The 25307-nt window shown below is 39.5% G+C and overlaps 1 protein-coding gene across 12 annotated transcripts in view; it reads right to left on the reverse strand.

Annotated features, from left to right (window-relative positions):
* LOC307181738 (uncharacterized protein) overlaps window positions 1–25307 on the reverse strand; it is an 817010-nt gene that overhangs the window by 552424 nt on the left and 239279 nt on the right. The gene's annotated exons all lie outside the window — the stretch shown is intronic.

Raw genomic sequence — 25307 nt, forward strand, 5'->3', positions numbered from 1 at the left:
TTGCCAGAGCAGGGAGTGGACTTTATGCACTGGCTGAGTCAGGATTTCCAAAACTTTTCTACCAAAGTGCCCCTGATAGCAGTAGCCAGTAAGATCGTGTCCCTACAGGGTTCAGAAACTGAACCAGAAGGCCCAAAATTTAGTCGAAGTCTCCTGTTTATTCTTCAATATTCATGTAAATTGGCATCTTAATACTATTCCCACACTGGTTTTAATATAAAAAGAACAGACTTCCCCACGTTTCGATGTAATTCTCTGAGCCCCTAGACCACAGGCCATGCCCCCAGGGCTTCATGTCCTCCTGTTTGAGACAGGGAGCTAGTCCCTACTCCAAGGAAGGAGCCACACCCCCCAACAGCCTGCATGAGACAGACTCAGAGGTCTCATGGCCACTTCAGTGGTCATTCCTTACCCAGATCTATAGGCTTATTGATTCCAGAAGGAATTATAACAGAGAAGGTATAGCACAGTAAGACCTCAGTATTGAAGACAGATAGACAGCTCCACAGTCTTGTAATGTACAACCGGAGCCTACCTAACCTCTTCAAGCCTGTTTCCTCACCTGTAGAGCAGTATCTACTGCCTAGGCTGTGCTGAGAACTAAATCAGAGGATGTGAGTAAAGTGCTTAGTACAGTAAGTAAACATGAATGTTTGTTATCATTATACTGGTGGTATCACCAGACACCTAGAAGTCTCCACAAATCCTGACTTTGTTGCTAAAGAGAATCCTGGAAATAAGAGTCTGAAGACCTGGAATCAAGTCTTGATTCATTAGTTAATGCTGTAGCCTTAAATGACTGATTTGGACTGATCCCAGGCTTCCACATCTATGAAAATGGGAACATGATACCTGCTCATAGATCATCCAATATCATTGTGCAAATTACATGAAATGGTATATGCATGATGTATTTGAGAATATTTGGTAAAAATACCAAATATGAGCTAAAACCCACCTTTCTCTTCTTCAAACGTACACAGCTCTCTGGTGTTAAGTATTTAAGAGGCTTTGGTGCATAGGAGAAACAAGGAAAAGATGTGAATAAAGTTATAATGTGAGCAATGGAGATGACCTCTGACAACTGTGAGCTTTTTCTCCCAGAGCTATATAGAACAATAATAATAAATGACAATACACATTGTATTGCATGTGTGATGCCTACCACATCAGACATTTATGTTGAATGCTTTACCTACAATCTCTTGTTTAATCCACATAAACTATATACAATTATTATGCTCCATTTACAACTAAAGAACTGAAATTCAAAGTAGGTAAGAAACCTGACCAGATTGGTATGGCTGGGATTAGAACCAAGTCTGGGTAACTCCAAACTTGAGCTCTTAGAATCTGAGCTTGTAACTGTAATGCTCTTCTATCCCACCTTTCAAATGGACCAATGACCTGCTTATTTACTAATCCAGAAAGGAGCCTATTATGGAATTCTTGCTTGAGGCTCTTTTAAGATTATTGGCTGATCCTAGCTGCACTTGGCCAATCACAGGCTGAGGCTACGATTTTAGAGTTAACAATTAGTGATGTCAGAGAAGGGGTGGGACTCCAGTTCTGTGCCTTCCCCTTCCTTCTGAGGACCAGCAGGTCTGAGATGATGTGAGTTTGGAGATACAATGTCTAGGATTCGAATTCCAGCTCTACTGATAACCCACTCTGTGTCTCTGGGAAAGTTACTTAACCTCTATGACAATACACATAAACTTCTACCATATGCGGAAAAAAATTATAATCTATACTTTGCAAAGACGGCTGGGAGGAATAGCAGGGATTGTATAAACTGTCTAACACAGAGGAGGTGGCTCAAAAATAGAGAAGGTAGTTATTATTAATTATTATTTTTATAATGAGGTAAAAGTCTTTCATAAAGAAAACCAAAGTAAGTTTTCAGATGTCACATTATTTGAAATTTAAAATCTCAAATACCCTTTTATATCTTTCCAAAGCATTAAGCAAATGTAAGCAACTGTTCAATAATTTTAATCAGTTCACAAATAGTCTCAATCTAAAAGATTTTACATCTTCTTTCTAATCAAAAACTACCCTGAAGTGGTTAAATTCTGACAGGGAGAAGAAATCCATGTGGGTTAGCAGAACAATCTTCTGGGAGCATTAAAATGACTCTTGAATAATTTTCAAACCTAATTGTATTTGCACTTCCTACTGCTCTAAAGCCAAATCAAAATTCATTGGCAAACAAGCAAAATCCTGCCAGGATCTCATGATTTATCATGTGAAATTTCATCATGCATAGCAAGTAGCAAGGTAACGTGGGTTTAAGAGACGTGTGTTCAAAATTCCTGATGATTTGTTTATTCCCTCTGAGAAAGATGGACCAGGGAGAGTCAATTGGGCCTCCTGGACTTGTAATAAGCTTATAATAGGCAGGCATGATTTGATCAGGAAAAATCACTACAGAACTCCTAAAGACAAAAGGGAAGTGGTACAGGACAGTGTGCTGATTTGGCTTCCTCAGGGGGCAGTATTCATGGCTGACTCCTGAAAATCAGGAAGAAGAATTATTTCAAGGAGGAACTGTAAAGTGGCCCCAGGGTCCATGACTATTCTTTCTGTCTCCCACACAGCCTACCTTTGTTGCACAGTAGTTTCCTGGCACTGCCAGAAGAGTGGGTGAGAAGCTGGGAGGGAGGCCGAGAGGGAACACAGATGGCTACACTGATCACAGAAGCAGCTACCATGCACAGTGGTCCCACATGATCAAGACCTCAGGCATCCCCTGACGGAGAACACCTCTATTGCTTAGACCAGGCTGTCAGCCAATTTAGCCAAAACAAGGGCCAGACTGGCACTTCTCAGAGACCCACACCCACTTACCAAAGCACACTGCTCCTAGAGAGGCAGTATAGATAGAGAAGTTAAAAGCTCAGATTTCAGAACTAGGCTGATTCTCTGCTGAGTTACCTGAGACAAGTAACTTAACCTCTCTCTGTGCCTTAGTGTCTCCATCTGAAAAGTGAAACAAATAATAATAGTACATGTCCCACAGGAGTTGTGTTGACAACTAAATGAGTGCCTAGATATAAAATAGTAAGAACAATACCTGACACATAGGTGCTCAATGCATGTTGTTATTATTCTAAACCAGCCACCCCACTGTCATATAGTTACACAGCTTACTTACAGCTCATTAAGTGTTTTCAGGTACTCATTCAAATCTCATGACAACCCAGGGAGGTCCAGCAGGTACCATTATCCCCATTTTACAGATGGAGAACCACAGCTCAGAGAACTCATGTGGTTTACCCAAGGCCATGAACCTAATAATTAGCAGAGGGGGGACCTGAACTCAGGGTTTGGGTTTCAAGTTTAGAGACCTTCCATTTATATATCACATAGCTTAATTATAATTGGGGTAAATTTCATTTCAACCCTACATCCATGTATGTATTCCAGCTGGGGATTATTCATTCCACAAAGGCTATACAGAATATGAGTGGGCTTGCATACTTGCACTGGGTTCTGAGCACTCAGCTGATGGGGGCACCCTGTCAGGGAGCAGGCCCTTTCCAGGAGCCAGATCTTGTCCCTTTTCTTTTTGCTCTCTTGAGTGAGTTTGAGGTACTCCATTGTCACACAGGATAGGACCAAAGCCAACAGGCAAAAAAACAACTGTGGGGAAAACAACTGCTTGAAAACAGATGACTGTTCTCACCAGAATCACCATACATGGAGATTTACACAAAAAGCACCTGAATTTCCATGTGTCAAGACAAGCAGTCCTATAATAAGCTCTCTCCAGGAAATAAAATTCTATCTGCACCACCAATTAGATTGCACCTATCAAAAGGCAGACTAATCACAACTTTTAAAGTGGCCAATGACAGGATAATCTCCCAGCTGAAGAATTACTTAGGTACTCTCAGCCAGTTGGGGAATGTTAACTGAGCAGGTTCAGATTGCTCAGATTTGCAAATGGAACAGGTGACAGCTGGTGGGCGATTATCCATAGAAACTCCTGATTCACACAGGGGTTAGTCACATAAAAGGGAAGAATAGAAATGGAGATGCCAAAAGAAGCATTTGGTCCTGGATTTCTCTGAAGAAGAGCAGATGGACATAATCAATTACCTAAATAATTCAGAAGAGAAAAAAAAAAGACTGCTTTCACCTGAATTATCCAGATAAATTTTAAAGACATAGTTTGGATGAAGGTTTCTTTTTCATCCAAATGGACTGCTTATATTTTCCTGATTCATCAAATAATTTACTTCTACATGAGCAGGGCTGGCTTACAAAACTACTATAACCATAGTGATAACTGCTACACATGATGTCCTTTCTCTTACATTTGTACTTCAGGAAAGAATTGGTTTCAAGCCGAGCCCTTTTTTTCTCCTTTGTGTATTGGTAAGCTTTTCCTCTGGAAATAAACTGGGCTGGCTGTCCCTTTGATCCCATTGTGCGATTCTATCTCGTTCATCAAGCTTTGGCACCTGACCTGTTACAAGGGTATAGAAAATGGTACAATTTGAGCATTTCAAAGTGCCGGTTTTCTATTTAAAAGGGGGGATATTTGACAGCTACCTTTAGATCCACTTGCTTATCTGGGTTGCGTTTTAACAAATTTTTGTGAAAGCATACCATTTATTTGCCAAAATTGGAAAAAAATGAACAATGGTGAGTTCATATCCCAGTGAATATGGCTTGAAACACACAAATCTACAGCAAAGACTGACAGAGAGTATCATCATATCTGTGTGGCATCAGAAAATGGTCCAGGCTTGAGCTTCGACACCTGCAATAAAGAGGACCACAACAGTCAGGGTGAGGTTCAGTGTTGTTTTCCAGCACAGGGGATTGTAGGTGCTTCCCTTCCGATCCGTTGTGTGGGTAGATTAGAAGCGACATGGACCTTTCTCTGGCCAGAAACCTCTTGGCTCCATCTTCATCTGGGACGATTGATCAGCTTTTACTGATTGCAGGAAATGGCTGTTAACTGGGGGAATGAAGAACACATCTAGAGGCAGAGTCCCTAAGATGATTCAGAGCCCCCGCTTCATTGGCTCTCCTGCATAACTCAGTGGGGTGAGGGCCTTCTCCCCGCATGAGACACTTACTGCCCACCCTTATCTTTTCATCAGAAACAAAGAGCCTTGTAATCTGGGGCAACATGAAATACCAAACATCAAAAAAATGGTCACTTTTTTGCAATAAATATTTTAATGTGACAAAACCAAAGCACAATCGATGAAGCCAAAATGTTTGTCACTTGCTGCTTTCGACTGAGATAAAATTCTACTCTTAGCTAAAAATTTTTCTGTTTCCAATCAAATGTCATTTTAACTGTATTGATTTTACTCGTTTATGAATACTTTAAAACTTTTCCTTCATCAATTTTTGTTTAACGCTTTTGAACCTGCCCTTGTAGATTGTAACTCCGAGAAGAGTCTTCTTAGGTGACATGTCTGTTGCTGTTGAAACTTGCACAAAGCCCTTGGTGGAGACCAGTCTGGCCCTTTGCTGAACTGAGAATCCACGTTGCGAATCACTGTTGACAGTCACACTTTTGCTTCTATTTGCTTGTGCTTCTGATTATAACTCAATATATGTTCATTCGCTTTGTAGAATGCCCCTTTTTAGCCTCTAGCTGCTGGATGACACCATCTGTGATTCCCAAGGAAATTAAATTAAATTAAGTTAAAATTCAATCAGCAGAAGATTGTTGCCTCTATGACTTTACTAGGAACCTTGAGAGCGTAAGTGCCTAAATGCCTCTCTCTTAATACAGAAACAGGCAAGCTCAGCTATAGCAACATTGGCCCATGTTTTAAGACTCCCTCAGAGGCGGGGGCCAGTGACTGACCCTTTCTGTCCAGCCTCGCATGGCCTGCAGCAGCTCGGAAACAGACTGCATTGCTCCTGCAGTCATTGCTTGGTTTAGGGAAATCTTTGTTTCTTACCAAAAGAAAAGAGAAAAAAAAAAAAAAAAACCTTCAGGTTTATGCAAAAGGAGGAGATTGTTAATTTGCACAATATCTGATACGCTACACCAGAATAAATTCTAGATGGATTAAATGGCTTTATTTTACAAATAAAAGTAAGCCATAAAAATGGATTTTTTTAAAAAAGCAATACATTGATCTTGAGAATTTATAAGCAATAAAAAACACCAAGTATAGAGTATAATATACTAAATTTGAAAAAGTCATATCAAATAGCATAAACAAAATGCAAAAACAAATGGAGAAACTAGGAGAAAATATAAGATTCATGATAGGCAATATAATAGACATATAAGCACAAACACACATACAAGTGTATACTCATAAGAAAATTAAAATATCCCATTTATGGTCAAAGTACATTAATAGTAATTAACAAATTAAAGAAATACAAATAGGCAAAAATCCTTCCAAATTCACCTGTTTTTCAAAACCCAACACATACACACATATATACACATTACAAAAACAATGAGAAACTACTTATTACATAGCAAACTAACAAAGATTTTTTTAAATTATGTTAATTTGGTGATGGTGAAGTAAAATAAGAACTTTAAAATTTTGCTAGCAAACTGTAACATGTCACCATCTTACTAGAAGTTAACTTGGAAATATGTAGGGAATTTTAATATATTTGGGGAGACATTTATCCCAAAGAAATAACCAAAGATATGCATAAGAATTTTTGTGGAAGGATGTTTATTGCAGCTTCATTTATATAACATAAAAAAAAATGGAAATAACCTAAATGTCAACCTGGCTATGTAAATTATGTTACAAACACAAAACAAAATATTATGCACTTTTGAAAAACATGTAATAATATGAAGAAACTACTATACAATACTACTAAAAGCAGGATGAAAAATTATATGTGGATATGTATGTAGGTATGTATATTTTATATATGTATATTTTGACTCCAATTTTGTGTAAATATTATATAAAATGTTTAAATATCATATGTTGTAATATACACATAAATATATATACAGTCACAGAGAGATTAAGTAAAAGGAAAAGAAAAAATTGACAAAATGTGAACAGTAATTATTACTGAATGGTGGGCACATTTGCCATTTTAACAATCCTTATATTTCTATTTTTCAAAAATTTCTAAAATAAGACAATATTACTTTATAATTTAAAAAGTAGTAAACCCTACTTTTTTAAAAAACAGAGCTGGCTTTTCCTGTCTCTTCCAAATGGCAGAGGTTTTGTTCTCTTGCTGTATACTGAGGTATATTTCATTACCATTTCCCATAACCATGTTATAATTATCTTCTTAACCAGTTCATAACAGGAAGTGCAAAGACTCACAGTAAGGCAAAATACCAGTAAAAATTTCCCGGGGGAAAGAACTAAGTGGTTGAGCCAGGAAATGCGGTTTGCATTATCCTATGTGGCTTCCCATCCTGACTCCCCCACCTCAGCTCTCCTCTGGGCTGCCCTTCATCCCCAACAACACTGCACTGGAGCAAATGTGTGCCGATTTGGAGAGGAAACATTGCTATCCCATTCCCTGCCCCTACTTCACCGCTTGAATTCCCATTTTTCAAAAACTCAGGCTCTCACAGGTAAACTCCAGGCACGGCATTCAGACAGAAACGTGTATAGAAACACTAAGAAAAGTTCATTATTTTGAATTCTGGTACCCCCCATAATAGAGAACTATCATACCAGGTACCATATGTTGAGCACTTACAATGTGCCATCACTCTGCTAAGTGCTTTACACATATTATCTCATTTTTGTTGTTAAAAACAACCCTGTAAGGTAGGCATGAAGATTCCCATTATACAAATAAGTCATTTGAGGCCCAAGGAGGATAATTAACCTAACTAGTATCCCAGAGTCAGAGTCTAAATTCAAGTCAATGCCAGTAACTACACACTAAGCCACCGCACCCCAGTATCTCTAAATAAGATGGAAAACTATGCTTTTAAAACCAACCTAGATTCAGGCCCTGCTATTGCATTTTAGTATTTAAATAATACTCGTTTATTAGTATTTAAATAATACTCATTTATTTTCATCTTTTCTCCCTCTGTTTTTCAGTAGATTGCTACATGTCTTGATTTGTGGCTTTCTTCTCCCAACCTCCCACCACCTGTTAACCAAATCTTAGTATTAGAAACCCACATACTACACTCCCAAAAGAAACTGAAAGCTTTATGTATTTCAGGAGGATGAGTTGTTATTCCTATTTTATGGGTGCATCCACTGAGTCCCAAGACATTTAAGGGAACCTCCTTAAATCACATAGCTAATAAGTAACAGAGAAGAGCCTGAACACAGTTATCTTGCAAACTGTTCCTGAGAGCCAGCAGCATATGCAACATTAAAGGTTTTCACTCCAAACAGTGAATATTCTTGTTCCATAGCTGGTGATACTTATACCATTTACATATAATGTAGCCTCTGTAGGAATACAACTAGCTTTACTTTAGAAGACTAATATTCCTTCTTTCTTCTTGCTTTTTCCTTGTCTTACCTCTCTATGATAATAGCTACATGCCAGGCATAGATGTGAGTTCTTTATGCACACAGACTCACTGAATACTCTGAATAACCTATGAGACAGGCTCTATTTTTTTTAACATCTTTATTGGAGTATAATTGCTTTACAATGATGTGTTAGTTTCTGCTTTATAACAAAGTGAATTAGTTATACATATACACATGTTCCCATATCTCTTCCCTCTTGCATCTCCCTCCCTCCCACCCTCCCTATCCCACCCCTCTAGATGGTCATGAAGCACCGAGCTGATCTCCCTGTGCTATGCGGCTGCTTCTCACTAGCTATCTATTTTACTTTTGTTAGTGTATATATGTCAATGCTATTCTCTCACTTTGTCACAGCTTACCCTTCCCCCTCCCCATATCCTCAAGTCCATTCTCTAGTAGGTCTGCATCTTTATTCCCATCTTACCCCTAGGTTCTTCATGACCTTTTCTTTTTTTCTTAGATTCCATATATATGTGTTAGCATATGGCATTTCTTTTTCTCTTTCTGACTTACTTCACTCTGTATGACAGACTCTAGGTCCATCCACCTCACTACAAATAACTCAATTTCGTTTCTTTTTATGGCTGAGTAATATTCCATTGTATATATGTGCCACATCTTCTTTATCCATTCATCCAATGATGGACACTTAGGTTGCTTCCACGTCCTGGCTATTGTAAATAGAGCTGCAATGAACATTTTGGTACATGACTCTTTTTGAATTATGGTTTTCTCAGGGTATATGCCCAGCAGTGGGATTGCTGGGTCGTATGGTAGTTCTATTTGTAGTTTTTTAATGAACCTCCATACTGTTCTCTATAGTGTCTGTATCAATTTACATTCCCACCAACAGTGCAAGAGGGTTCCCTTTTCTCCACACCCTCTCCAGCATTTATTGTTTCTAGATTTTTTGATGACGGCCATTCTGACCAGTGTGAGATGATATCTCATTGTAGTTTTGATTTGCATTTCTCTAATAATTAATGATGTTGAGCATTCTTTCATGTGTTTGTTGGCAATCTGTATATCTTCTTTGCAGAAATGTCTATTTAGGTCTTCTGCCCATTTTTGGATTGGGTTGTTTGCTTTTTGTTATTGAGCTGCATGAGCTGCTTGTAAATTTTGGAGATTAATCCTTTGTCAGTTGCTTCACTTGCAAATATTTTCTCCCATTCTGAGGGTGAGACAGGCACTATTATTATATCCATTTCACAGACAAGAAAACCAAGGTCAGGGGTTAAATAAACTGTCAAAGTGTCAGGCCCAGGATTCAAAACCAGGCAGCCAGATGAGTCCATGTTCCATCCTACTACATTGTACTCTCTACACACAAAAAGTGCATAGAAACTGCACCCTACAATGGTTAGAGCTGTTATTTTAGTACTATTTACAACACCACCACTTAAAGATGTGGAAAATTTGAAGCGAGTGCAGAGACATATAATGAAAATTATTAATGTTTGAAAAATGGAACATATGAGGAAAGCTTAAGAGAAGTGAAACTTTTTTAGCCTTATAAAGAGAATTCTGAAGGGAAGTTAATAACTCTTCAAAAAAACGAAGAATTATGGAGAAAATGATAACCAGAGTTTATTCCCACTCACAGAGAAGAATGTTAGAGAAAACCTGCTTGAAATCACAGTAGGAGGAAATTAAGCCAACTATAAGGAAGAACTTCCATTAGTTCACACACTCTCAGTTGTGGACTTCAATTTAACCAGCCTTCCTTACATTGCCAGTTCAAGCATTATTCATAATGAGGTCAAGAATCCTCTTTCAAATCTCCAATGATCAAGTGATACTCAGGATAATTTTAGTTTCAAGTGTTTGGGGTTTTTTTTTTCCCAATTCTTTGACAAACATCCATCTTGAGCTAACATGAAAATCCTCAAATGAGAATATATGATTAGTCAGACTGTATGATTCCCTGACCTGTCTGTTCAGAAAGAATTCACATGAAGTGACAACCCAGGGTAGATGTGGCATCACTTTCTTGAGATCCCTCTGAACAGAAGCAGACACCCATTTCTCTGGGCACTTTTCATGGAGTTCAGCCCGTAAGTAAGGAGGTAAATTGCATTGACCTCTTGTGGTTCCTTCCTGCCTCATGATTCTATAACCCCCTACGTTTGGTCATCCATCCCAATAAAGCTTCATTGTTAGAATCCATGGTTTCTTCACAACCAAAAATAATAAAATACAGGAACGGCACAGGTAAGAATTGCTGACGGGTAAGACCAGCTAGACTACAAGGTATCTTTGAAGGATCTTACTGTGCCTCTAATTCAGATTTCCTCAAAGTGGTCCTTGAACCATCTTGCATTAGAATTATCTCTGGTACTGTACGTGCTAAAAATTAATCATCATCTTTAAAGAGGGCCCCAAGGATCTGCATTTTAAGCACTCTTCCCACACTTTAAAAAAAAATGTACTCTAAGCTGTAAGAACCAATGAGATTCATGTCTAACACCTTCATGCCACAACTGAGAAACAGAAACTTAGAGAAATTGATATTTGTCCACCTAGTTACTAGAAGAATCAGGAATGGAATCAGATGTTCAGACTCCCAAGCTAATAAATTTCTCATCTATTTGGAAGCATTACAAATAGATTTAGAAAGTGCCCCATGGAATATACACTTGGCATCAAAGCAGTGAGCAAACTGGTTTGTCTCTCTGAATAATTGCATTCTCTGCCACGGAGAAAAATAGTAATCGCCTATGGCTCAGTCAAGTTGGTTGGCACCACAAATAACTCAATCTCATCTCCAAGTGATTTAAACTCTAAAGAATTATATAAGCTCATCTTTGAGGCACCAGAAGTGAGGCAGGCTTCATGGCAATTGATCCAACAGTTCAACCCTGCCATTTGAGACCCTGTTTCATCATTTCTCCACTTTGCCATGCAGATCATTAGGCTAATGTGTCAATTCTCTCTGTTTAGGGCAGAACTTCTTTCCAAGAAGGTCCCAGAAATATTTTCCTTGACTTTCATTGGCTCCAATAAGTGTAAGCTTATCCATTCCTCAACAAATTACTAGCAATGAGACTAAAAATAATGTAAATGTCTCTAATAATTAATGGAAGTGGAGGACTCAATCACAATGTCCATTCAACCTGAAAGGGAAAATAGCTGAGGAAGCTCTCATACCCTTCCCTAGCAAGGGTCAGTCCCCAGACAGAAAATACTTTTCTCACCCTTACTGTGTATAGAGCTATTTTCCATTTTCAGCTTGTGTTAACCAATTTTATCTTGGGAAAGGTCTTCCCGTCCCATACCCCTAACATACATTATAACCATTGACTCAATGCTTTAGGGAGAGAAAAGCATGCTTCCTTATCTATATACAACAGGGTCTCATATGTACTTATATACTCATATATGCAAAGAAAAATGCAATTTCTTTGTTTTCATATTTGAACTAATCTGTCTCTCAAGACCACAACATCCAGGGCAGCAGAGTTGAGAGTAGTTAAATTTGGTTCAATCCAGTGAGCTCAGAAGAACCATTATAGTTTAAACAGTTACTTGAGGTAACCCAGTCATCTCATTTGATTCAAAGACTCAGTATTTCAGATTTCCTCCTATTCTTCTTCAAAATGGCATTTAGGTATATAGGAAGACCTAACTACAGAGAGGAGATGGCAGCTTTCCACACAGCATCCTTTAACCACCCACCCTGGGTGTCCTTCACTGCAAGAGCCCCTCAAGAACATGTTGACTCTTCCACTCTACCTCTGACCCAATCATTCGCCCCACAAACCCCCTGAAGCCAGGAGCAATGGGCTTTCTCCTCACTCTTCCTGTTGGCATAGAACTCCTCCATGTCCCGCTCTCCTCCTTCGCCTATAGCATTTAAATTACACACCCCTGCCCCAATCGTAGTGGTGGTGGGGTGTAGGGAGAAAGAAATCTGATTTAAAAAGCATAAAAGAGGGTCATTTCAAAAGTATTATACCTATTACACATGACAATATGCAAAAAACTCAGGGTATCCTTCAGAGCCACCTGGGTAAACCTATTCCACTAACTCAGAAGGATATGGGGAGGAGAGTAGGGCCAAATAAAATCATAAAACAAAACCCATCATCCCTGTGAAATATCCAAGCTGAAAAGATATGGCTGTCCCCTTAGAGACTGAGGTTTAAGTGCAAAAGGGTAAAGTATCCATGAAATAAAGTAACAAGACAGGTTTCCAGTAATCCTGACTGTGTCTAGACAGGTGACATCTAAAAGCCATATTGGCCAGAATGGTTTTTGCCATCAATCTGCATGGTGATGGGGCCCAGAAGTATCAGTGACACCCATGCCATTAACACATAAGCAACAGAAGAGACAAGAGCCAACCCAGAGCACAGCTGGAGAGATCTTTTCAGCCCAATTATAGACAGGACCTTAGGTCATCATAATCTATGTTGATACTTAACACTTTTTCCTGAAAAACAATCAACTAAAACCTAACATAAGGTGCTTGATGAAATGTCATTCACTTGTGTTGAATAGTAATTTATATTTGAGAGTTAATTGTTGGCCTTCATGATAACAATATTGTTCTTTTTTTGCCTAATATAATTACATGTTTATATTTGAACCTAAACCCACAACCTATGCTTCTACAAAACACAGATATGTACCTTGCTATAAGGAAAACCATGTCTTCTTTTTTTTTTTTTTTTCCCCAGTACGCGGGCCTCTCACTGTTGTAGCCTCTCCCGTTGCGGAGCACAGGCTCCGGATGCGCAGGCTCAGCGGCCATGGCTCACGGGCCCAGCTGCTCTGCGGCATGTGGGATCTTCCTGGACAGGGGCACGAACCCGTGTCCCCTGCATCGGCAGGCGGACTCAACCGCTGCGCTACCAGGGAAGCCCAAACCATGTCTTTTTAAAATCATTCTATTTGTTAAGGAAAGAACCAAAGACTTAGAACTCAGGTTGAAAAAAATTAAGAGTTTAAGTTTTGAAACAAACAATAAATACTGCTACTATGCCAGCTTCAGTGCTAGAAGTCAATGCTAATAAGCCAGAGTCAATGCTAATTAAAAATGCATTAAAATGAAGGGAAAAGATAAAGAAGATAGAGAAGGTAGAGAGAGGAATTACTAGTTATACTAAGTCAACACTGCCACCATATGCAAATAAAAAGATATGCATAACAAGATTTTATTAACAATAAAGACTTAAGTTTTCGTCTTAATTTTCTATTTCTGATTTAAAATAGGAGATTTTATGACTGAAAGATGTTTTTTGGAAGCCTAACTTGTAGAAAGAGGTGTTCAACTCAGACAAACTTAGAGATTCATGCTAAGAAACTAAAACTGCCAAAGCAGCTCAGAAGAGGTGATGGCTAAGCTGGAATTTGAGGGATGAATGAGATTTTTCCAGGCAGAGAAGGCAGAGGGGAATGGAGAAAAAGACATCCCAAGAAGAGGGAATGGTATGTGCAAGGCAGAGTTGTGTGTTATCATTTGGCGTATTCAAGTCCTCATACTACTTCATGCCACAGATGTGAAGAAGTGGATGTGGGAGCCTTAAAAATAGCAGTGGGTCCCAAATATTAAGTACTGCAGAAAAGCTGACATAAGACAAGGACAGAATATTCCCCAGAGTATCTGGTGATGTGGAAGTTACCAGTGACCTTCGTCTGAACAGCATCAGGTTAGGGTGCGTTTAGTAAATAAGACATTGAGGTATAAAAAAGAATGAGCCATGGTGGGAAAAATCAAGATTGTCTAAAAACTCAAAAGCATCATAGAATAAAAGGAAGGTTTTGTTCTGGTTTTGCTAGAATGGGAGAACTTGATCACAGGTTAGGCTAAGGGAAGGAACAGAAAAAGAAAGAAGCTGCAATGAACATTTTGGTACATGACTCTTTTTGAATTATGGTTTTCTGCAGCTCTATGTACAATAGCCCGGAGATGGAAACAACCTAAGTGTCCATCATCAGATGAATGGACAAAGAGGATGTGGCAGATATATACAATGGAATATTACTCAGCCATAAAAAGAAACGAAATTGAGCTATTTGTAATGAGGTGGATAGACCCAGAGTCTGTCATACAGAGTGAAGTAACAGAAAGAGAAAGACAAATACCGTGTGCTAACACATATATATGGAATTTAAGAAAAAAAAATGTCATGAAGAACCTAGGGGTAAGACAGGAATAAAGACACAGACCTACTAGAGAACGGACTTGAGGATATGGGGAGAGGGAAGGGTAAGCTGTGACAAAGCGAGAGAGAGGCATAGACATATATACACTACCAATCATAAGGTAGATAGCTAGTGGGAAGCAGCAGCATAGCACAAGGAGATCAGCTCGGTGCTTTGTGACCGCCTGGAGGGGTGGGATACGGCGGGTGGGAGGGTGAGAGATGCAAGAGGGAAGAGATATGGGAACATATGTATATGTATAACTGATTCACTTTGTCATAAAGCAGAAACTAACACACCATTGTAAAGCAATTATACTCCAATAAAGATGTTAAAAAAAAAGAAAGAGGGCTTCCCTGGTGGCGCAGTTGTTGAGAGTCCGCCTGCCGATGCAGGGGACGTGGGTTCGTGCCCTGGTCCGGGAAGATCCCACATGCCGCGGAGCGGCTGGGCCCGCGAGCCGTGGCCGCTGAGCCTGCGCGTCCGGAGCCTGTGCTCCGCAACGGGAGAGACCACAACAGTGAGAGGCCCGCGTACCGTAAAAAAAAAAAAAAAAAGAAAGAAGCTGAAGACATAGTAGAAATGGGAGATCATTGATAGAGCAAGATTCCAGATGAGACAAGAAGAACAGAACAGGGAGGATAATTCCTTCTTTGGGTCTAGAGAATGGATATGGAAGTAAATAATACTGCAGACAAAGAGGAGACAATAATTTAAAGATTTCCTGATTAATAATCTCAAACTTCTTATAAGTAGAAACCAAGGCTATTTATTTAAACACCATTATGTTCCATATATGATTTAAGGTTGCAAGAAGGGTTGTCCATCCACTGAGAGGGTTTAGGACAGGCATAGGAGAGGAGACAGAGCTGTTAAAAGAAATGGAAGTGCTGACCAGAAAAAAAAGAAAGGTAACTGGTATAGGATCTTGAGGCCAAAAGGATTTTAGAAGGCATGAATTTGTATTGATACAAATATGCACAATTTGTGACTTTTTCCAACAGTATTCAACAGACTTGCTGTGCAGCTAGAAGTGTTATATATGTCAAAAACATAAGCAGAAGAGGGATATAAAGGTACCAGTAAAAGAATAGTTACAATGAACAGCATCAATTTAAGGCTGGTGCAGAATGAAGAGAACTCAGAAGACTGACAAACCAGGATGCTTGAGGAAGTAGATACTGTTGGAATGACAGAGCAGGAAATATGGGAAATTGCTATCACAGAGAAAATTCATTGAGCTTGAGATTTCAGGTATGGAACAGTCTGCTTGATGGCAATGTGTTGCTGTAGATGAGAACTGTTGGTGTGAAGTAGAGATGAAGACCATTGGCATTGAAGAGATCAAGGAACTGGAAAAAGGGTGCTAAATGCATTGCCTACATGACATAAGAATTCACTCAGGTGATGACAGAAGTTGGAGAGGAGAAAAGTCTACATGTCACTCACAAGGGGAGGACCTGAGGGGGAGAAGTTTACAGCAACAGGGCATAGAAGTATATGCAAGCTCAGTGTGAGTTTCAAAACAGGGAGAGTATTTCAGAAATGGCATCAAAGAAGCTGCTGGGAGTAAGAAATACCATGCAGGGGGAGAAGTGCAGACTCATCTAGAGGGACACAAGACAAGTGGTGTCTCCAGATGAGAAGTAGGTCACGGTTAGGGTCAGAGATAGGAGTGTTATGAGAAGAGGCTAAAGTACCAGAGACACAGTGGAAATGATAGAAAGGAAGATCTGGGGTGCCGATAGGAATTAAGGGAGAGGAATCCCGAGAGAAACGTGGAGGCAAAGTACAGAGAAGATTATTAATAGAGAGTCAGCATATCTATGATGTCCAAGATCTTGGACTTGGATTTAATCTACTAGACTCAAGTATTCCAGTTTCTGGGTAATGCTGTTAGGGTCCAGAAAAGGCCAAGGGCCAGAGGGTTGGGCCCAGTCCTGCAGCTGCTCCCTGCTCTAAAGCCCCATGCAGAAACTGCCCAAGAGCCCCTGGTAATATCTGGCCCAGTAGCCTGGGCACCTCAACAGCTGTGTCCAATTTTATTAAGGTTAGCTGTTACCAGTAAGTATCACGCAATTTTTCTTTTCTTATTTAACTCTGGCATGTTGGTAAATTTTCTGCTGAGTTGTAGTTTATCTTTCCAGGCTTTAGTGTAGACTTTCTAAAGCTGTGATTGGTTTTACTGACCAATTTAGTTAGGTTACAACCTGGCTAGTAGTTCTGTTTTGTAATCTGGGAAGGAAATAAATTTTAGATGGCAATTTCCCTTCATCTACTGCCTGCATATGGACAAGTAACCAATTGGGCCACTAATATTCACATTATATATGCAATGGCATTAGGTATTTGGTCCACAATTAAATAGAGTTATTGAAACTGTTCTAAGTATTGATATTCATCATCTAAATTTCCCTAACTATACTGAAGTAAGTTTTAACTACTTTTGCCACTTGTGAACCAAATGTTTTCCATGGGTTTTCTTTCATTGTTTTATGGTTAACCATCTCAATTACAATAAGACCAGATCTTTATAGACTTCCTTGTCCTCTTTATTAATTTGATATTTAATCCTTTAAACCTATCTGTCACAATTGTCACAGTAACCCAGAGAATATGTATTCTCCCCCACCCTGCAAAATGCCTAAATGAAAATTTCCACCATAATTATATTCAAACACATCTTTCCTAGCATATCCTGTGCCACATACATATTTTGAAAAAATAAATCAAGAGAAAAGTTTGTCTTTCACATTTCCCAGATACACAACTTTAATGGTTTTTTCTGTTTGTTTGGTTGAAGCTATAATCAATGCTGCCAGCAGAGGTGGGTGTATGTACACAAACTTTATACGTGCTGTGGTAGATGAAGAGTTAAGTTAAAGGGCCAGCCAGCAACTGTGAATAAAAAGAAAGGAGCAGAACCCTACAAAGCCCCCTCTCCACTCCTCCTAACCTCTGTGTTCTTAATGAACACAAAGTCATATTTATATAAAGCAGGTTTTCTCAACCTCAGCACTCTTGATATTTGGGACTGGTCAATTTTTTACTGTGGGGGACTGTCATGTGCATTGCAGAATGTTTAGCTGTATCGCTGTCCCTTGTCCAATGTCCCCTACTTGGAGATGCTGAAGCACCATACCCCATGCCCCTCCCCCTCCTGTTGTAATAACCAAAAAGGTCTCCAAACATTGCCAAATGTCCCCTGAAGGCAAAATCACTTCCAGTTGAGAACCATTGATTTAAAAGACCACCCTCCACCACCACTCCCCAGAAGAACTGCTGGGGAAGAAAAGAAAAATACAGAAGAAAAGGAGCAGGTAGGAAAGGAAGGGGGAAAGAAAGAGGGAAAGAAAATGGAAGAAGATAGATAAAGAAAATAAAATATGAAAAGAGAAAACGCAAGAACAAAAGGGGAGATGGTTAGGAAGAAATTTAGATCTTGATTCCAAGTACGAAATGCATTTGTCCTAATCCTAAACTCAAAGATGAGAATTTTGTGGCAAAATCCTGAAACCCTATCACATGCCACCCCAAAAAGACTTGAGTAGACAAATTTACATATACAAGGAATTTTGAGAGAGAAAATATGAATCAGATTCTGATATGTTCATTGATCAAAAATCAACCAATCCCACTGAAAATATTTACTCTGAGGAGCTGACTGGCAATTGTTAGGAAAAGGCTGAAAGCACAGAGGGCTTTGCTCATCTGAATCAACTGTTTGTCATTTGTTTGGTTGTTTGTTTTCCAGTCATTATTTTAATTTTCAGTGCTATGGATAAAGAATGTGGAGCTTAGTCCATTGCTCTTAACTGATGTTAGGATGGGAGGCTGTGATCAAAGGGACCTGACGTGAATGGTATTTGGAAGTGCTGGACAATGGCTGTAGACAGCTATCAGTGAATCCCTTAAGGAGTCTGGATAAATACAGATGACTACTAACAAAGAAATCCTAACTATCTAACCATATCTTTAGCAAGTTCATATATATAGTTTTTATGAGAACATCATTCCTAAGCTTTAATGAAATTGAGCTTCTAAAATACTTAAGAATATGCAAACTCACTCAATTCAGGCATATTATCTGATGGCAAACAGATAGAAATGATTAAATAACCTCATTTGAAACAAACAAGTGATTTTAATTGTTTATAAATAATTATAACCTGACTGAACTAAATTGGCATTCGTTATCTCCTCATATATCACTAGCCTATTAGTCTACACATACAAATAGGATCACATTAATGATAATGCACATACACCATGGACTCTTGCTCCCAACATGTCAAAAAGACCCAGCCTCCTAACAAGCACTTCCAAAGCCTGGCTGGAATCCCAGGGATTCTCCTAAGAATATGAGCAATCAGTAGATCTATTAGCCTAATCAGACCTCTTCTGCTGGCAATAATGATGCCCATGAAGACCAAAGAGCCACTGTGTTCTGAGATGTAGGGAAGAGAATATCTGTCTCCCCTCTATGTATTATGCTATCTTAGAGAGAATTCAAAACATGGCTGCTTAAGTTTCAAACAGGTATTTCAAACTTCACCTCTGTATTCTCCAGTGGACCCAGACCTGGCAATAAGCCAGGCTGAAAGACTAAGTGACAGTTACCACACGATTTGCCCCTCCAACAATCACAATTGGTCAGGTGCCACATGCTTGGTTCTCTCTTACTTTAAGATAAGTTCCCTCTCTGATGGCCTTTCAGGTCCTCATGCAAACAGACCTCCAGCTGCCCTTCCCTGTCAGCCTGCCAGACATGCAAGGGCCAACTCAAGAGCCTTGGGGAGTTTTACTCTACATCAGACAGGCTTTGACAGACTGCCCTTTGTCCCCTTCTCAGGGTATCTGATGCCACCCATCGTCTTTGATAAGTGGGCAGTAGATCATGCCAACTGCTCACTTTCCAACTGATGACACAGTTGATCAGCACAAGGGTGAACATCTGACCTGAAAAAGGGGCTTCCCAAGGCTGGTTAGCAACCTGGAGCTTGGAACAAAAAGGCCAGCTGGGCCAATTAGATTCCTGTCCTGGAAATAAGTGGTAGCAAAACTGAAACAAATAAACATGCAGTGGAGTTATATCATTGGTGGCAAGTCCACAGATTTTTGCTGCCCTAATCTTACCTTCTTGGAGGGCTGGGCATTCAATGAAGCATCTTGGTATCATTACAATCAAAATTCCTGTAAGCTTAGGCCTGTTAGAGACTATATGTGCTCCCTGACACCAGAAAATTTCTAATTAAAACAACTATATGGAGATATAATCCCTAAAATATTTAATTTTGGTCTCAGTCCTACCTGGTTCATTCAAAGAAGGGTAATGTACTCTCTGAACATGATGGAGACTACCCCATCACATATCTGCAGAGAATAATGTGCACACAATTATAAGTCACTCAGAAATATAATGTGTGGCACAGGGCCTCTGAATACAGGGGCACAGGGGACAATCAGAAGTAAAGCAAATGGGGACCTCAGGTACTGACCATCTTTGCTTCTCTTCAACACATTCCAAGAAAGACCAGGCTGCACTGCTATCCCTGGTAAGATGTTGAAATGTTATTCTGTATCAGGCCAATCTGAGAATATCATTAAATTTTAAAACCTGTGATTAAATTTTCTAAGGGAAAAAGTCTGAGGGATGACGCAATAGACCTCTGTCATTTGCAGCTGGCAATGATTTTGTTAACCCATCTCCCGCTTTTGGTAATTTTCTGCTATGTGGATTATGCATTTCCCCAAACTTCCACTTCAATCATCTCTTGCCTGTGACCAGCTTCAACTGAGCAGCCTCACTGTGTGAGACTTGGAGGAGCAAGGCAAACTCTATGAGTCCACAAGCCCCTTCCAGCAAGCATGGTAATGAAGGTGTTGAGTTCATGTGCAGCAGCCATAGAAGAGCTTCTGCTCTTCAGGCTGTGGTTTCATGAGTGTTGAGTCACAGGTGGCAACAGCAGTGGACTTCCTGCAGAAATGGTCTCATGCAGTGACTGAGCGTTCTTCTTGGCTGCTCACTTCTGCTATGTGGCATGCAAGCTTGGTTCTCAAACTGCCCCCAAAGATCTATAAGCTACCTAATAACATCCTGTGATAAATCCTTTTCTGCTTAATCTAACTTGAGTGGGCTTTGTGGACTGCAATTGAACTCTGGCTGATAGAAAAGCAGTGAGGAAAGCCTCTTCGACACCAGCAAAGTAAGCTGTCCTAGCAGGACTGAGCTGGACAAGAGATACAGAGAAAAAGAAAATGTGCCTGTGATGACCCACAAAGTCCCAAGTGGGGGGTTTATGAGTGGAAATAAAGAAGGAGCATTTTCAATGAAATGCAGCCGAGTTTGCCATCTGATGGGCACTTGCAGAATCTCATCCTTCCTTCTTATCCTCCCCAAGCACTTATTTTTGCTGTTTTCACATTCACTGGCTATGTATGTGTCTGTCCCTCCAAAAGACTCTGAGCTCCTTAAGAAAAGAAATTGTGTTTTTCTTTTTCCACCTGTGTCAGTGTCTGAGGACAGTGTTTTGGGCATAGTAGGTTCGTTAGCAATCCTAATTGGGTGTTTATGTTTGTTGGTTACAAGAAGTTCCCTGTTCCTCTTTTAGCAGACAATAGAGTAGACACAAAAAACTTCCCCTGATTCTTTTTACTCGAGGATATGGCCTCAAAAATCCATATATGGGGTGAGGCTGAGTGTATCCCGCCAGCCAGGAGTCTTACTGACTGGCACTGGCCCTGGTGGTTCTCCAATTTGTATTTATATCTACGCATGTCTCTTCCATCAAAATATGCCATATGCAACTAAAAGATATTGAATCAAATATTAATGCCCAAGATGCCCATGCATTTTTGTAATGTCTTCAGCCTTCTTTACAAAGGATTTTTAATGCACTCTTGTAATTTTACTTCAGCACCATGCAATCAGCAAATATCAATTTCTCTCTGGGACCACAAAGACTTGTTAACTGAAATTCTGCTACTCATGCCCTAGTGAGGGAGAGAGCTGCTGTGTCAGACTCTCAGAAAGTGTCTCATCTTTGTAGATCTTGGCATGAGGAATCCATGGAGCATGAGAAGTAAGTTCATTTGCCAGTCTACTGCTGGATTTTTCAAAGTGATTTCAAAGCATTCTGCTTTAAGCGCCCACCTTTTTTCCTCTGCCTGCTAAATTCCTACCCATACTGTGAGGCTAAGCTGAAATGTGGAGGCTAATCACCTCCACAGAGCCTTGATCGTCCCAACCAGAAATGCTTCCAGTGTACTTTATTTCCATTTCACTTATCTAAAACTCCTTTGCCTACTAATTATTTGTTTATGTCTTATATCACCAATGAGATAAGCAGCTTGAGGGCAAGGGCACGATAGTGTTATCTTTGCATCCCAGTACATTGCACATCATGAAATATGACTTTGTCGACTGGCTAAATAGTAAAATTTGTCACTTCTACTACCAGGGTTAGGCCAGAGAGGTTCTGACAGTTTAGAAAAAAATATAGTTGAAACAGGCTTCTGCAGTCTAGCTTAGGAACAAATCACTTTTTAAAACATTGTTTTGTGGAGGAAAAATTTCTGATTTGTAAGACAATTTGTGTATGAGTTAGGATTAATAAAAGCACACTGAGTTAGAATTAGCTTGCTGTAGCTTCAGATTCTGGACCCCTAAAGGAAAGGTAAGGCCTTTGCTGCTTTTTTCAATGACAAAATAATCACATTCCTTGTTCCTCATAAGCACATCTTACATCTAGGCAGAGGAAAAATATAGCAGGCTGCTGGGTGGAGCTGTTTCCCTTTTCCTCTCACACTAGCCTACTCTTCACTGCCCTTTAACTTCTTCTTTGCAGAATCATAATTAACTCTTAGCAAAATGAATCACCAATATTTAGCAAGTAATTCTATGGCTCTGTCAAATTTTGACTCTTTGTACCCAGAAATATTCATCAAGTACGAACATTTCGTAAGTATGTAGGTACTCACTAAATGATGCTGTGATGTGCTCATTTCTGCTCAATACAAAAGAAAAAAAAAACTGGCATAGCATTCTTTCAGAGTTATTAGCAAAGATTTTTCATAGCAATTTAAGGTTGAGGTTTTTAGATTTATAAAAACTCAGCATTTCCTCCTGGGTTCTATGTCTACAATGCTAGTAAGATCCCCCCCAGGAGGAAAATGTTATCTTAGATCTTTTCCCAAAGTGTTTTGAGAATGTTAACAGGTAATGTGTGAAATTCAGATCCTGTGGTCAAATAAGTTTGGAAAATACAAAGTTTAACAAAGTAAAACAAATTAATTTAATCGTGGACTTCTCAGAGCCTTTAACATGATAGCATGCACTGTGAATCTCACAAGGATTTCTTTTTGGGACTTACATTCCGAAAATACATTTTAGGAAATGCTCTCTTATAATCTGAATGCCCGATCTTTCCTACTAAACTACCAAACATCAGTAATGGAAAAAGCAAGAGTGAGTGATGCCAAAGTCATTTTAATGTTTTTTTTCTATAAATTATATTATAAAATATAATGAATCTCTCATTTATAGAACACTTACAGAACAAACCCTTCAATACCTTAAAAAGAAACAAACTCTTAGGCACTACAAAAATTCTCTGACCACCATCAACTTTTGTTCATTAAGTTTAACCTAACTGCTCCCCAAATCTTTTCTTAGAGTGAATAATAATAATTATTATAGCTATCTTGTAGGAGTTTTTAATATGTTTCAGGACTGTGCTAAGTGCAGTTCTTCATTTAATCCTCAAACCTTATAAGGTGGGAATGATTACTGAGGAACCTGAAACTTAGAGAAGTTACATAACTCACTCAGGTAAGTGGCAGAGCCAAGATTCCAGACCAGGTCATCTGGCCCCAGGATTTATGCCATAGCCACTGGGAGGCACATCTTCATTGCTATGACTCTCTAGATGTATGTGCTGCTCTCATACAGCACATACATCTAGAGAGTCTTAGCAATGAAGCCAAGAGTCTCCCACACCTTGGCTGCCTCTGTGTTCATGTAAACTGTTTACCCAACAAAGCCCTCCAAGAGGCTAGATTCCAATTCCTTCTTTGACTACCTACTTAGAGCTAATGAGAGAGTAAGGTACTTCAGCTAATTAACTGTCCACTTCCCGCTGAACTGCTGTCTTTTGTTATTCTCATGGTCTCCTTCACACACATCAGAAGCAGAGAGAGGCTTCTTTCATGCTCTTTCAAAGAAAGACATTCTGGGATTTAGTCACCAGTTTTACCTGCGTGTCTCCTGCATCCTCTCTTGTGGATAGCATAGAGGCAGAGAAAAACTGCAGAGACAAAGGACTGTGTTCCTGAGGCCAGATTCTCCACTGCACTCTCCCAGTTTGGGCTTCTCTGCCTGTGCATCCTGACAGGTAAACTTAGTACCTAGTACAGGTTCCTGCCCAGATGTTGCCCAAGTGCTGCAGCTTCAGCATTTCACCACCTTATTTCACTAGCACCCTGTTTGTCTTTTTTCCTGAACATTTTAAAGAGCATTTGAACAAAGAGGACAGTATTTCTCTGTACACACCTGGTCGTTTCCTGACTGCTTTGTTTGCAGGTTATTCTTTAATCATCAAGGTCATGGGACAGCCCTGTCATCATCCTATTTTGCATGTGAAGAACTGAGGCACAGAGGGACCCACAGGGGTCATGGTAGTGATGATTTCTCAGGCTGTTCAAGCAGGGGAAGTGGTGAATCCAAGATCCACACTGATGTTAGATCTGCCTCTTCTGTGTCCTCAAGGTACAGCTTCATTTTCAACCCCTAGGTGGATTTTTGCAACTGCCTAAGTCCCATTAAAAGATTGCAGTCAGGACTTCAAAACAAACTCTTTGAAATGTTCTACAAAAACCAAGTGAATTTAACTTAGTGTTGAATAAGAACTTTAGAAACATGAATTAATAGCACAGACTTTAAAGAATGAGTTAGTTTACATGTTTTGCTCGTTCCTCTCTCCTGATTCCATCATCTTGGTTCCACTAAATCATTTTTGGAGACTCCCAAACATCACGGCCCTCTATGAGCCAGAAGGTGATAACATGGGGCTTCAACTCATGGGTCCTCACATCTCTGTCTGCCCAATACTTTCGGGGTCAAATACCTTGAGTGCTGACTGCACATAAGGCAGTGGTGAGACAAACACCTCTGAAGGGTAAGACAAAGGACCTAGATATACTTGGTCTTTGCTCTTTCTCACAGGCAACATAGTCAAGTTAAAACAGCATGCCCTTAGGAACAAAGCAAATCTTCTCACCTTTAGCCCAACTCCACTACACACTAGCTCTGTGACTTTGAGCAAATTATTTAACCTTTCTGAGTCTCAGATTTCTTACCTATGTAATTATAGTTAATATGCACCTAAAAGAGTTTTAAGAATAAAATTAAAGAATATATATGAATGTTACAATCATATTGCCTGACACATAAGAGCTATTCAATAAACATTCATTTCCTTCCTTCCCCTCAGTTTCTTAATTGTAAAGTAACTAGGTAATAAAAATGTTTTGTCTAAAAGGAACTTTTGAGAAAACATCGTTGAAATATCTGAAACATAGTAAATGTTCAACAATGATAAAAATGATAATGCTAGCAACTACCATCACTATTATAACCTATTATTTTTTTTATTAAAATTCCTGCAAGGC

The sequence above is a fragment of the Stenella coeruleoalba genome (genome assembly GCF_951394435.1).
Source record: "Stenella coeruleoalba genome assembly, chromosome: 2".
In the NCBI taxonomy this organism is placed as follows: Eukaryota; Metazoa; Chordata; class Mammalia; order Artiodactyla; family Delphinidae; genus Stenella; species Stenella coeruleoalba.